Here is a 14,374-nt window from a genome sequence, read left to right as displayed (position 1 = left end):
CTTGTCCGCCCCGTCAGAAGAACGCACCAGGTCCCTGCGTCAGGAGATTAACTTCCTGGTGGCTCACTCGCTGCACCGCCATTCTGAGAGCCTGGTGAACACTTTGGAGCGTGTCGCTCTTCGGGTGATCCAGGAAATCATGAGGCATCAGTACTCTCCGTCAGGACCAGCTCTCGGGACTTACCAAGGAGAAATGCCACTCCAGTCCCGTCCACCGCTGCCATTCGCGTTGGCAGCACCAGAAGTGCCGAATTCACCGGCATATGTCGTCTACAAGATCGGTGGTGACCCTAGTGACTACCAGTTCTTGCATGAGGCGCCTAAAGAGATCCCTCACGGATACATGTGCACATACGTGCCAGACTGCAGTAGCTGGGCACTCACAAACCAGGCTGCAACAGCAGGGACTTCTGGGACAACAGGAGGAACTTCGGGAACAGATCTTGAGAAGCAGACGTGGCTAGCTAAGTATGCCACTCCGACAAACCTCCAGAGCTCAGCTCCTGCAGTTGGCTTAGAGATGGAAAAGCAAGCATGGCTGGCTAAGTACGCCACTCCGGCGAATCTTCAGAGTTCGACTCCTGCAGCCAGCACCGCGGATCAGATCAGTACCATCCTGAGAGACCAGTTCGGCATGGTGCCGAAAAGGAGGACAATCGGCTATTCCAAGCCGTACCCCAACGCGTACGAGTTGATCCCGCTACCACCCAAATATCGGCTCCCTGATTTCTCCAAGTTTAATGGATCAGATGGTTCCAGCCCCATCGAGCATGTGAGCCGATATTTGGCACAGCTGGGCACGATCTCAGCATCAGATGAGCTGCGTGTGAGGTTCTTCGCATAGTCCCTCACAGGATCGGCTTTCGGGTGGTACACATCGCTGCCACCAGACTCAATCCGGACTTGGAAGCAGTTGGAAGAGCAATTCCACATACAGTATCACTCAGAGGCTTCCGAAGCTGGCATTGCCGATTTAGCACAAGTACGTCAGAAGCGCGGAGAAACAGTGTCAGATTACGTCCAGCGCTTCAGGACCGTTAGGAACCGATGCTATTCGGCTCGTCTGACTGAAAAAGAAGCAGTCGAGTTGGCGGTGGTGGGTCTCGCATCACCGATCAAGGACGTGGCCTCCCAAGCAGACTACCCTTCACTGGCGCACATGGTGCGTAAGGCCGCGATATGAACAGCGCCACCCAGATGTATACCAGGATAAATTCAAGCGTGCGGTGGTCCTGGTTGAGGCAGATGAAGACGAAGGCTCTGCGGGAGATCAAGAGATAGCGGTGGCTGAATGGACTCGGGGGGCAAGCCCCGTGTCCTGCAAGTGGGTTAAGCCACAAGGTCCTCCCAGAGGGTTTGACTTCGACGTTACCAAAGCTGAGCAGATTTTCGACCTCTTACTTAAGGAGAAGCAGCTAAAGGTACCCGAAGGCCACAAGATCCCCACGATGCAGGAGCTGAATGGAAAGCCATACTGCAAGTGGCATAACACGTTCACCCATGCCACCAACGACTGCAGGGTGTGGCGGCAGCAAGTCCAAATGGCGATTGAACAAGGGCGTCTAATTTTCAGCCAGTACGCCATGAAAGTCGACACACACCCTTTCCCCGCCGTTAACTTGGTGGAGTGCACTTACCCTGGAGGGTGCCAGCCAGGATTCTCGTTCAATATCAACATGGTAGGACCCGGACACCACTCTGGTAAGGACGGAGACGAGGGCAGCTGCTCTCGTAGCAAGGACACAGAGGAAGCCGATTCACGTGATCGGCTCCGTCACGACGGCAAGCGCTACATCACAGAGGGAGAAGTGAGGAATGTGAGATATCAACGACCTCTCTCTGATCACCTCTTCAACAAGTATGTGAGTCAATATGACCAACGCCGACGACCCAACGACGATGGTGAAAGAAATCATCTGGCTGGGGACGCCAGGAGGTATCGTCGGCATGATCGCGACGAGGAGAGATATGAGCGCCATGCCAAGGAAAAGTCGAAAGAGCAAGACGACGAGGATAGGCACTGGGACTGTCCCTTCTTCAGACACTGCTGGGATTCAGGAATGAGCCGATTGCCTACAATCGGCAACTGCCCAGAATGTAGATAGAAGAGGAAGGATGCAGCTAACGTGTCCGTGTTCAAACGTCTAGGGCCTCTCCCGCCTCGGAACAAGCACGCTGAGTCCTCTCGGGTGGAAGACCTCGAGGAATTGGAAGACGGTGAAGAAGAAGAAGATAAGTACCACCGGCCAAGGTGGTGGCCTGATGGACTCAGCCGTTCCCAAAAGCGTAGGGTTCAGCGACTACGTGGTTTGGAGGAAGCCGAAAGGTTATACCTGCACACGTTGAGGAAGGCACGTCCTGATCTGGCCGCCAAAATTCAGCGAACCCTGGACGAAGAAGGTCGGCCACAAAGGAAAGAGTGGCGCCCCAGACAAAAGAAAGCCAATGATGAAACATCGGCTGGCACAAACATGGTGTTCATTCTTCCGACGGAGTTTAGTGCTCCAGGATTAGACGAAGCACCTGTGGCACAACTTGACTGCGGCCCACGGCCAGTTATCTTTGAGAAGCCACGAGAAAGGAGCTACAGATATCTGAAGGCCCTGTACTTGCGAGGTTATATTGACGGGCAGCCTGTCAACAAGATGCTGGTGGACACCGGAGCGGCAGTCAACATTATGCCATACTCCATGCTACGTCGGTTGGGACGCTCTAGCTCGGATCTGATCAAGACCAACGTGACATTGAGCGATTTCAATGGCCAAGCGTCTGACGCACAAGGTGTTCTGAGCGTGGATCTGACCGTGGGAAGGAAAACCATCCCTACGACGTTCTTTATTGTCGATAGCAAGAGCACCTATGCTGTCCTGCTAGGAAGAGATTGGATCCACGCCAACTGTTGCATTCCATCTACGATGCACCAATGCGTAATACAGTGGGATGGAGATGAAGTAGAGGTCGTCCATGCAGATGACTCAGCCGAGATTTCAACGGCTGGCATGAACGCTTGGGAGACAACAGGCCAAGAGCCACTCTCAGGCATCAATTTGGACGACTGCGAGCGCATCGACGTGACGAAGGACGGGGTTAGGCTGGTCTTATCCACCGGCCTGACCGTATAGCAAGAACAAACCTATGGACAAACGTGGCGAGGCCGATCCTTGGGATCAGCCCCAAAGATCTATGGAGGAACATTGCAGAACCTTCATTGAGCGATTCAATCAACGTGGAGGCCGATTCCAGCAATCGGCCAAAATTATCTTCGCCACACGTTCTGCCTGAGTTCAACGTCGATCCAATGGGCAGCAGTTTTACGTCGGCTGATGAGAGTCAACATTAGTTCTAACGGAGCCGACGTTCAAAAACAGTGCCTTGGCTAACTACAGAGCCGATATCCGCAGTTACCTGATAGATTCGGCTCGGGGGGCACCTAATCAGATGAACATGTGCGATACATGTGCAGTGAAATATTGGGGGCCGATAGAAAAATTGGCCAAAAAAAATCAAAAATCTCATGGTATACAGCCGATGCACGGACATCGACTTTAGAGCTAAGAAACAAAGCCGATGCACAGCCATCGACTCTAGTACAATTACACAGGATCTACCCGTTGCGTGTTCAAGACGCGGATTTTCACCAAGTCGGTCTTCAGTTCAGCTTCAAGGCCTTCTGCTTCCTTGAGGGAGTGAACAATGAGAGCTTTCTCAGCTGCAATGAGCCGATTTTTGGTGCCCGAACTTTCTCTTCGAGGACTTCCAACCCTTTACGCCAGGTCAGCAGTACTGTCAGAAGCGTCAGTTTTGGCATGCGAGGCAGCCTTTTGCTCATTAAGCCGTTGGTGTTTCGTCTACAATATCGGCTTTGAACGGAAGAAGAGGCGATTGATGGGGACAAGTGTGGCTGGCTCGGCATGGTGGCTGTCTCAGAATTACCTAAGTTCAAAGCCCTTTGTCTGATCCGTGCATCCTCACCGTTATTCTCGCCTTGACTGAGGCTCGGGAGGCAGCTGGCCTGGTAGATGCTCTGTTTTAGAAGCCGATTGGAGTGTCATCGGCTGGTCCGTCGTCGCAACCTTCTTCAAAAATGGGAGTTCGCGCAGAAGAAGATCACTGGAGCTGGTGGAAGGAATTTAAGGGCTCTCTTGAAGGCAAGGGTCTTCCACATTATCCACCAAATCTCAAAGTCATCAGTTGAAAAGTTGAAGGATAGATTGTGAAGAACCGATGCGTTGCTATCGGCTCATTGAGCATTGGCTAAGTGAACAATCGGCAAAGTCGGTATGAGGGGGAATCGGCTAAATTAGCTTAAAGGAAATCGGCAAAATCAAATTGGGGGAAACTCTTCATTGATAAATAGGATTTCTTACATAAGGAGCTGATTGCTCTCAAAAGGAAGTACTAGGGGGTACATTGCCTCATCTACTACTGCTGATCCTATGCTAAGGGTCCTATCTACGGGCCGTCGCTGCCCTCGTCGTCGCCGTCGTCGCCGCTGTCGGCGCTACTCCCGGCAGGCTCGTCGTCGCTGCTGCAGCGGCCGCCGGCCGGGCCCTCGTTGTCCTCGTCCTCCTCGTCAGCGTCGTCGTCGTCGCTGTCAAAGTCGCTGAGGTTCCCCGGCCAGGGGCAGAAGCGCTTGGCCGGCGGTTCGTCGGAGGAGGTGTCGTCCTCCTCCTCCTTCTCCTCCTCCTCCTCCTCGGGGGAGGTGAAGTCATCCCAGGAGAAGCGATCATCATCGCTCTCCTCCTCCGTTTCCCCGTCGGCGAGGAAGCGGAGGTCACTTTCCTCGTCGGTCGAGGACTTGTCGTCCTCAGACCAGACGGAGAAATCATGACTGGATTCCTCCCCGGCTTCGATGGTGCGGCGGATGTTGGCCGCATGGGCCTCCTCCGGGTTCCACTCCGGCGTCGACTCGCGGGAGGAGGAGGAGGATTGGGTGGAAAGACCCGATGAGGCAGAGGAGGAAGAAGACATGGTTGCGCAGGAGGGCTTTTGGAGTGCTAATGCGAAGGGGATGAAGAAGCAAACTGTTTGGAGCGGTTAAATAAAAGGGGATATAGTGGAAATTCAATGCCATAGCAGTTTCCGAGGAAGTGGTGCCCAAACGAAAAAAAACTGCCAAGTCACGCGGAGAATTTGAGAAGGCAAGGCATCATGATGAAGGATACTGCGACGGTTCTGCCACGACATGACCCGACGAAGAAAAAGCAGAGTGATTTTGGAATTATCAATTCCAAAACCAGGGGGGCATGTGTTATCACCAGAATTTGACCGAGTCAGAGGTGGGCCGCGATCAAGATTGGGCTTGAAGAATATATATATGGAAGAATATGCGAACCGGCCTTGTACACGAAGTTTGGGCTAGTTTGCCCTTGTATCTGTAAATATGATAGGATACGCGTCGGTTAGTTAGAGTTTGGCTCGTGCACGGTTGGGATTATTCCCACGTTAGAAAGTCTACGGACTATAAATATGTATGTAGGGTTTATGAAATAAACAACAATCACGTTCACCACAAACCAATCTAGGCGCATCGCCAACTCCCTTGTCTCGAGGGTTTCTTCCGGGTAAGCATCGTGCTACCTAGATCGCATCTTGCGATCTAGGCAGTACAAGTTTATTCGCTGTTCATGCATTGCTCGTACTGAAGCCTTTTTGATGGCGAGCAACGTAGTTATCTTAGACGTGTTAGCGTTAGCATTGTTCATCGTATCATATGCTGTCGTCGTGCAACCCTGAGACGTCTAGCCGCCCTTACACCTATCTCAGGTGTAAGGGCGGCACCCCGCTTGATCATTATTTAGTAGATCCGATCCGTTATGATTGCTCCTTTTTCTTCAAGGATTAGTTTAATATCTGCATAGTTAGGCCTTACAAACGGGTTGAAGGATCCAGTGGCGCGTAGGGTGTAGTTTGCTAGCCCTAGACAGGATGTTCCGGGGATCAACCTCGTGTTGGTTTTTAGGCCTTGTCTAGGGTCGGTTTACGATCACCGTGCGTGGCCGCCAGGCTCAATCACGAGTAGGATGTTCCGATTATGTGGTGAAAACCCTAAATCGTAGTAGGTCGTTTTAGCTTTGTTTTGATCAAGCAGGACCACCATATATTCGTACACCTCGTACGGATCATGGGTGGATCGGCTCTTTGAGCCGATTCACAGGACAACCTGAGAGCCGATCGAGGCTCGTATTTAATGTTTACGTGTATGCCATGCAGGAAACTAAGCGAGCCACATCCATCACCTTCCTGACCAGGTATAGGTCAGGTGGCACGCCCTTGCACCAGCATCGGACGTGCGTGCCGAGTCTTTGCGGGCCGTCGCTCGGAGGGACCAGGGCCAGCCGCAGTCCTGGGAGCCTCCCGGCTCTACTGTGTTGCCCGTCGCTGCTCGCCGGTGGGTTTCTGACCGCAACAGACTCTAGCTCGGTTTGTCATCGTATACCAAAAAGGGGGAGATTGTAAGGGTATTTTACCCTTATCCATTATTTTGGTAACAATGACACTGTGCTAGAGTATTTGTCCTAATACGTTTATAAGGATTATCTCAGGTACTAGGCAAAGAGGCATAAATGGTGTATCAAGGGAACAAGAAGGCTAAAGGAGACCCCCCACTTCGACAACAATCAAAAAGGGGTCTACAGCAGAAATCCGGTCTACGCCCGGTCCAACCGGCCTACCGACCGGACGGGCCAGCGTGGCGTCCGGTCAACCGGGCGCCAACCGAGCGCCAAACTGTGCGCCGGACAAGCTCCGGTCGACCGGCCTCCCAACCGGCGGGCCTGGCGTGTGGCCCGGTCAACCGGGCGCCAACCGGGCGCCAACCGGGACGACGCAAAGTGGCCTCCGGTCTGTGGCCCGGTCCGACCGGCCCCTGCACCGGGCCATCCGGTCCGTGGTCCTGTTGACCGGGTTCGTCGAGAGAAAAGCTGAGGTGGCAAGTGACCAACGGCCATATTTCGAAGAACACTATAAATAGCCCTTCTTCTACCTCTGAACAGTTAGGCACTACACTATAAGCTGTTCTTGAGCTCTCTCTCTCATACTCCATTGCTAGAAACACCAAAAGCCTCAGATCTCCCTCCTCCTCCACCCAAACTCAAATCCCTCCGGGGAAACGATAGAGGAGCACCCGATCTACTGTTCTACCAAGCCGAATCTCATTCCTCCTTGTATTCATCGAGATCTTGCTCTCTAGGGTTCCTAGGGAAACCCTAGGTGGGCAAGAGTGGTCCGGAAGCTTCCGGGCTGTGGATTTGCTCCGGACAAGATTGTGAAGGTTTGGAGGCTACCTCAAAGTCTACCACAAGTGAGTGAGCTATTCCTTCGTGGGATAGGCTCCGGAGAATAGGGCGAGCCTTCGTGGCGTGAGGAATCCTTCGTGGGACCTCCACCCCTCCAAACGTGACGTACCTTCTTGCAAAGGAAGGGAACACGTGAATACATCCTCGTCTCCGCGTGCTATCGGTTTATCTCTAACCGAACTCCTTACTTGTGATTTAACTGCCTGTGAGAGCCTTCGTGCTCGAGTTAGTTGTATTCTCATATAGGTTGTCTCACCTAGTTGCATTAGGCTCATCTTTATATTCCGCAAAGCCTAATATTGCAAAGAAAGAATTAAAACTTGTAGAAACCTATTCACCCCCCTCTAGGTTTACCATCTCTATACTTTCAGATGGTACCCGGGGTTTACTGAAGGCCCACGACTCGAAGAATATGAAGTTCGGCGGCCCAAGATAGTATTAAGGAAAGCTAGAGTTGTATTAGGAAATACAGACTTGTAATTTTACGAGACGGGTCAGAAACCCTCCCGGACTCTGTAACTTGTGTATCACGAATCCCTCGGCTCCGCCTCCTATATAAGGGGGAGTCGAGGGACAAAGAAAGCATCGATTCATCGTCTCACGAAACCCTAGTTTTCATAATCGTCGAGTACTTTTCGGCTGAAACCTTCGAGATCTACTTGCCCTCTACTTCCAACTAAACCCTAGTCTACAATCTGTAGGCATTGATAAGTTAATCCCTTGTCAATTGGCGCCGTCTGTGGGAATTAGAGGTGTCAAGGAACTGATCTCGATGGCACGTTCAAGATCGTCGACTTCATCAACTGCAAGCAAAGCGATGGACAGAGGTAAACAAATCGAAACTCGTCTAGTCGATTTTGTTCCTCACCCGCCCTCCCGTTTGGATGCATATGTGTATCTGGAGGAGCCCATGGAGATGACGTTCGGAAGGTTCCACTTTCGCGTCGAGAAGGAAGGAGAGTATCGTCTCGAAATTCCGATCTCGTCGGGATTATCAGCGGTCGATCCCGATTTTTCGAGCTCGACATCGTCAGTCGAGTCAGGCGACGAAGAAACTTCATCTCCACGCTTCATCAACACCAGGGCAAGTGAAAAACTCGCCAAGATCTTCAGCGACATGTCCTTCGAGTCATCTGCGGACTCCAATATAAGCAGTGATCCTGACAGTGTCGACAGTTTCGACTTCATCGGCAAATCCATCACTGTCGGAAAGATCTTCGCCGGTCTATACGATGGTGTCACCGATCTTGACAAAATACAAAAAATAAAGTATCATCAGATCTACGCAATCGGAGAAACAAGTCGACATCAGGAGGAGACATCAGAGAACTTCGACGAAGCGGGAAATCCGTTCGTTGATCCTGCAGATCTCACGCGAGGCCTAGGAACGAAATATATCGGCATGAGGACGCGAGAGATGGTGCGATTTCCGCAGACAGTATGGGATCGAGTGGAAAGAGCTATCAATGGTACAGAGCCGATGACTGTAACAGCGACACCAGAGGAGTTACAAGGATATCAATATAGGCTCGCACGTACCAGGCGAGAACTCGAGAAACAGAAGAACGCGCTGGACATGAGGCAAGAAGCAGCATCAGCATCGAGTAGGCGAAGAGCGGAGCTGAGTCGACAATCAGGTACTTCGGGAAGCAGTCACAGAGAGGCTCGCAACAGGGCAAGGTCTCGACTAAACAACATACCTGAAGCTGAGAGGGAGAATCTAGTTCAAAACCTCGATATGTCCTTTATGTCGATAGACACGAGGGGGAACATTATCCCTAAGACGCCAGAAGCAGGGTACATGGCGACGCAAGCCTTCATCCTCGCATCCAAACCACCTGCCGGAGATCCAAGAGAGGCACTGTACAATATGGCTATGGCGGGAGTTGGAACCATAGGAGCGGCGTTCATAAATTCGCCTCCCGAAGGATCAGTAAGGCAAAATAGTCCATGACCTACTGCAGCAGCACCGGGTCCCGAGAGAACAAGCGGAGCACGAGATACAGAAATTCAAGCAAGGGTAGATAGAGCACGACAAAATAGAAGGGAGCATCGGCATTCTCCAGACATAGCTGAAGAGGATATGTGCGGGCTACCATGTTTTACGAGGAGGGTCCGAAAAACTCGAGTTCCTTCAGGGTTTAAGTTACCCGATAATTTCAAAAAATTCGATGGCCTGCAAGATCCCGAGGATTGGCTAGTCGATTATCTCGAGATGGTGAAGCTGATAGGCGGAACTAGAGCAACAGCCATGCAGAGCATCCAAGTGCACCTAAGCGGAGCTTCACGGTCTTGGATAAAGAAACTTCCTCCGGGTTCCATCGACAACTGGGATGATTCTGAGGATATATTCGTCAAGAACTTCCGGTCCACATGCAAAAAGCCCGCATCGCTAGAGGAGTTGAGGTCATGTCGAAAAAAGCATGATGAATCTATGAGAAAATACATCCAGAGGTGGAACATCATTAAAAACTCGGCAGAGAACATATCTGACGAGAGAGCAATAGATGCGTTCGTGGCAGGAATCCGGCGAGGAGATTTCGTCGAAGATTTGGGAAGAACCAACCCAAAGACAGTATCGGCGTTAATGGAGATAGCAAACAGGTGGGCAGATGGAGAAGATGTTGTTCACAATAAACGACATAGGTCACCAGAGGAGGACCGCAGTCGAAATTTTCAAAATAGACGACGTTTTTCTCGACAGTTCTCGAGTTATGATGCTCCTGGCCAAATATCAGCTGGTTTTCGAGCAAACAGCGGAGGAACCAATAGAGATGACTATCAAAGAAACAACGAGCAGCGAGGCGACAATAGAGATGATTCCCGAAACAACAGGCAAAATAGTGGACCAAGGTTCCAGAGACCGTATGTATCTCCCGAGGATATGATGAACGGCCCATGTCAGATGCACTTCTATGTCGACAATACTGGGAAAAGGCAGTCAGGACATCTGCAGAAGGATTGTCGAAACTTTCAAGCAATGTTGAGGTTCGCAGGGCAAGCTAATGCTCAGGCAGCGAGTCGAAATCCTTAGGGACCTAGGAATGAGATCCACCTACCACCTCCTCCCGCAATTACGGACGAAAATCGACACCAGCTCAGAATAGCGGCAACACCACACCCACCTCCATATGTCGACCCCAACTCCAACGGTGCGGTGTCGATGATTCAGAAGGCTAGGACATCTAACAGGGCTCAGAAAGTAATCTCGCGACAAGTGTTCATGGCAGAGAAGATGCCTCCACCAACGATTGATTACCTAAACTGGTCAGGACAGGATATTGGCTTCACAATAGCGGATCACCCGCAGCAAGTTCCTCGACCAGGGCAGTCAGCACTTATCTTACCAGCAGTAATTGCAGGATTCGACGTATCTCGAGTATTCATAGATGGAGGCAGCAGTCTAAACCTTATGTATGCAGATACACTAAGGAAGATGAACATATCCCTGGCAAACCTAAAACCCACGGACACACGTTTCCATGGTATCACACCAGAGAAGCCGAGTTATCCACTGGGGAAGATCAATCTCGATGTTCAGTTTGGAACCCGAGAAAACTATAGAATAGAAAGGCTGGAGTTCGAAGTTGTTGATTTCCCGTCGCAATACCACGCCTTGTTGGGACGACCAGCATATGCCGGGTTTATGGCGGTACCACATTACACGTACCTGTTGTGGAGACTACTGGACCTAAGGGACCAATTACAGTCAAAGGAAGTTTTGCGTTAGCTGATAAGTGCGACAAGGATTTTCACAGACTGTCGGAAACTTTTGGGATGCAGGCAGAATATATGGCGTCAAGGCTCACAACTGATTATGATGTGTTACCAGATGTAGGAAGGCCTCTCAGGGAGCCGACCTTTAGCACTACGAAAGATTCCAGGGAGGTGCAGATTCATGATGTCTACGCACGCTTATGTTCCTGTAGACAGTGTTGGGCCTCCAAGAGCAGAGGTTTGTAGAACAGCAGCAAGTTTCCCTTAAGTGAATCACCCAAGGTTTATCGAACTCAGGGAGGTAGAGGTCAAAGATATCCCTCTCAAGCAACCCTGCAATTACGATACAAGAAGTCTCTTGTGTCCCCAACACACCTAATACACTTGTCAGATGTATAGGTGCACTAGTTCGGCGAAGAGATAGTGAGATGCAAGTGATATGGATGAATATGAATGGTAATAACAATCTGAAATAAATATGGCAGCAAGCAAACATGTAGCAGAACTTGTTGGAAACGGTGTTTCAATGCTTAGAAACAAGGCCTAGGAATCATACTTTCACTAGTGGTCACTCTCAACAATGATATCATAAAGGAATATAAATATAAGCACTTCACTATGCTATTATGAACTACTCTCTGGCGGGATAACGAACACTAATTCACCGTGTAGGGCTGCAAAAGCAAACCTTAAAGATGTATTCCCAAGTACTAATAAACACCCCACGCTGTCACTGTGAGCATTCATAGGAGGTACTAACACACCACAATTTCATAGAGACATCCAACACAAATCATAACTCAGTGAATAAGTATTCTGTGAAATATAGCCTAAGAGACCCACACGGTGCACACACTGTCACCTTTACACACGTGGGACAAGGAGTCTCCGGAGATCACATAAGTAAAACCCACTTGAATAGCATAACGACATCTAGATTACAAAGCTCATCATATGGATCTCAATCATGTAAGGCAGCTCATGAGATCATTGTATTGAAGTACATGGGAGAGAGAGATGAACCACATAGCTACCGGTAGAGCCCTCAGCCTCGGGGGAGAACTACTCCCTCCTCATCATGGAAGACAGCAACGGCGATGAAGATGGCGGTGGTGTCGATGGAGATGACTCCGGGGGCAATTCCCCGTCCCGGTAGGGTGCCGGAACAGAGACTTCTGTCCCCCGAATCTTGGCTTCGCGATGGCGGCGGCTGCGTAACTTTTCTCGTCTCGTGGCTTATGTTTTTAGGGTTTTCGAGTCGGAGAGAATATATAGGCGAAAGGGCAGCCTCCGAGGGGTCCCGAGGGTCCCACACCATAGGGGGGCGCGCCCCCCTTGGCCGCGCCGCCATGTGGGGTGGGGCCCCCTGGGCTCCCCTCTGGCCCCTCTCTGGCTCTCTGGAACCTTCCGTGGAAAATAAGGTCTTGGGCTTTGATTTCGTCCAATTCTGAGAATATTTCCTTTGTAGGATTTCTGAAACCAAAAACAGCAGAAAATAGCAACTGGCTCTTCGGCATCTCGTCAATAGGTTAGTGCCGTAAAATGCTTAATAATGACATAAAGTGTACATAAAACATGTGAGTATCATCATAAAAGTAGCATGGAACATAAGAAATTATAGATACGTTTGAGACGTATCAAGCATCCCCAAGCTTAGTTCCTACTCGCCCTCGAGTAGGTAAACGATAACAAGGATAATTTCTGAAGTGACATGCTATCGTAATCTTGATCAATACTATTGTAAATCATATGAGATGAATGAAGTGATTCAAAGCAATGGTAAAGATAATGACTAAACAACTGAATCATATAGCAAAGACTTTTCATGAATAGTACTTTCAAGACAAGCATCAATAAGACTTGGATAAGAGTTAACTCATAAAACAATAGATTCTTAATAAAAGATTTTGAAGTAACACAAAGGAAGATTTAAGTTTCAGCAATTGCTTTCAACTTCAACATGCATATCTCATGGATAATTGTCAACACAAAGTAATATGATGAATGCAAATAAGCAAGTATGTAGGAATCAATGCACACAGTTGACACAAGTGTTTGCTTCTAAGATATAAAGAAGTAGGTAAACTGACTCAACATAAAAGTAAAAGAATGGCCCTTCGCAGAGGGAAGCATGGATTGCTGTATTTGTGCTAGACCTTTTATTTTGAAAACATAGAAACAATTTTGTCAACGGTAGTAATAATTCATATGTGTTATGTATAAGACATCCTATAAGTTGCAAGCCTCATGCATAGATTACCAATAGTGCCCGCACCTTGTCCTAATTAGCTTGGATTTACATGGATTATCATTGCATAGCATATGTTTCAACCAAGTGTCACAAAGGGGTACCTCTATGCCGCCTGTACAAAAGTCTAAGGAGAAAGTTCGCATTGGATTTCTCGCTTTTGATTATTCTCAACTTAGACATCCATACCGGGACAACATAGAAAACAGATAATGGACTCCTCTTTAATGCATAAGCATTCAACAACAGATAATATTCTCATAAGAGATTGAGGATTGTTGTCCAAACTGAAACTTCCACCATGGATCATGGCTTTAGTTAGCGGCCCAATGTTCTTCTCTAACAATATGCATGCTCAAACCATTTAATCATGATAAATCACCCTTACTTCAGACAAGACGAACATGCATAGCAACTCACACGATATTCAACAAAGGTGAAATAGTTGATGGTGTCCCCAGGAACATGGTTACCGCTCAAGAAGCAACTTATAAGAAATAAGATACATAAGTACATATTCTTTACCACAATAGTTTTTAAGGCTATTTTTCCCATGAGCTATATATTGCAAAGACAAAGAATGGAATTTTAAAGGTAGCACTCAAGCAATTTACTTTGGAATGGCAGAGAAATACCATGTAGTAGGTAGGTATGGTGGACACAAATGGCATAGTTTTTGGCTCAAGGATTGGATGCACGAGAAGAATTCCCTCTCAATACAAGGCTTTGGGCTAGCAAGGTTGTTTGAAGCAAACACAAGTATGAACCGGTACAGAAAAACTTACATAAGAACATATTACAAGCATTATAAGACTCTACACTGTCTTCCTTGTTGTTCAAACCCTCACCAGAAAATATCTAGACTTTAGAGAGACCAATCATGCAAACCAAATTTCAACAAGCTCTATGGTGTTTCTTCACTAATAGGTGCAAAGTACATGATGCAAGAGCTTAAACATGATCTATTTGAGCACAATAATTGCCAAGTATCAAATTATTCAAGACGTTATACCAATTACCACATGAAGCATTTTCTGTTTCCAACCATATAACAATGAACGAAGCAGTTTCAACCTTCGCCATGAACATTAAAAGTAAAACTAAGAACACA

Source organism: Lolium perenne, chromosome 7, assembly GCF_019359855.2.
Source record: "Lolium perenne isolate Kyuss_39 chromosome 7, Kyuss_2.0, whole genome shotgun sequence".
Taxonomy (NCBI): domain Eukaryota; kingdom Viridiplantae; phylum Streptophyta; class Magnoliopsida; order Poales; family Poaceae; genus Lolium; species Lolium perenne.
Note: the sequence above shows the minus strand (reverse complement) of the source record.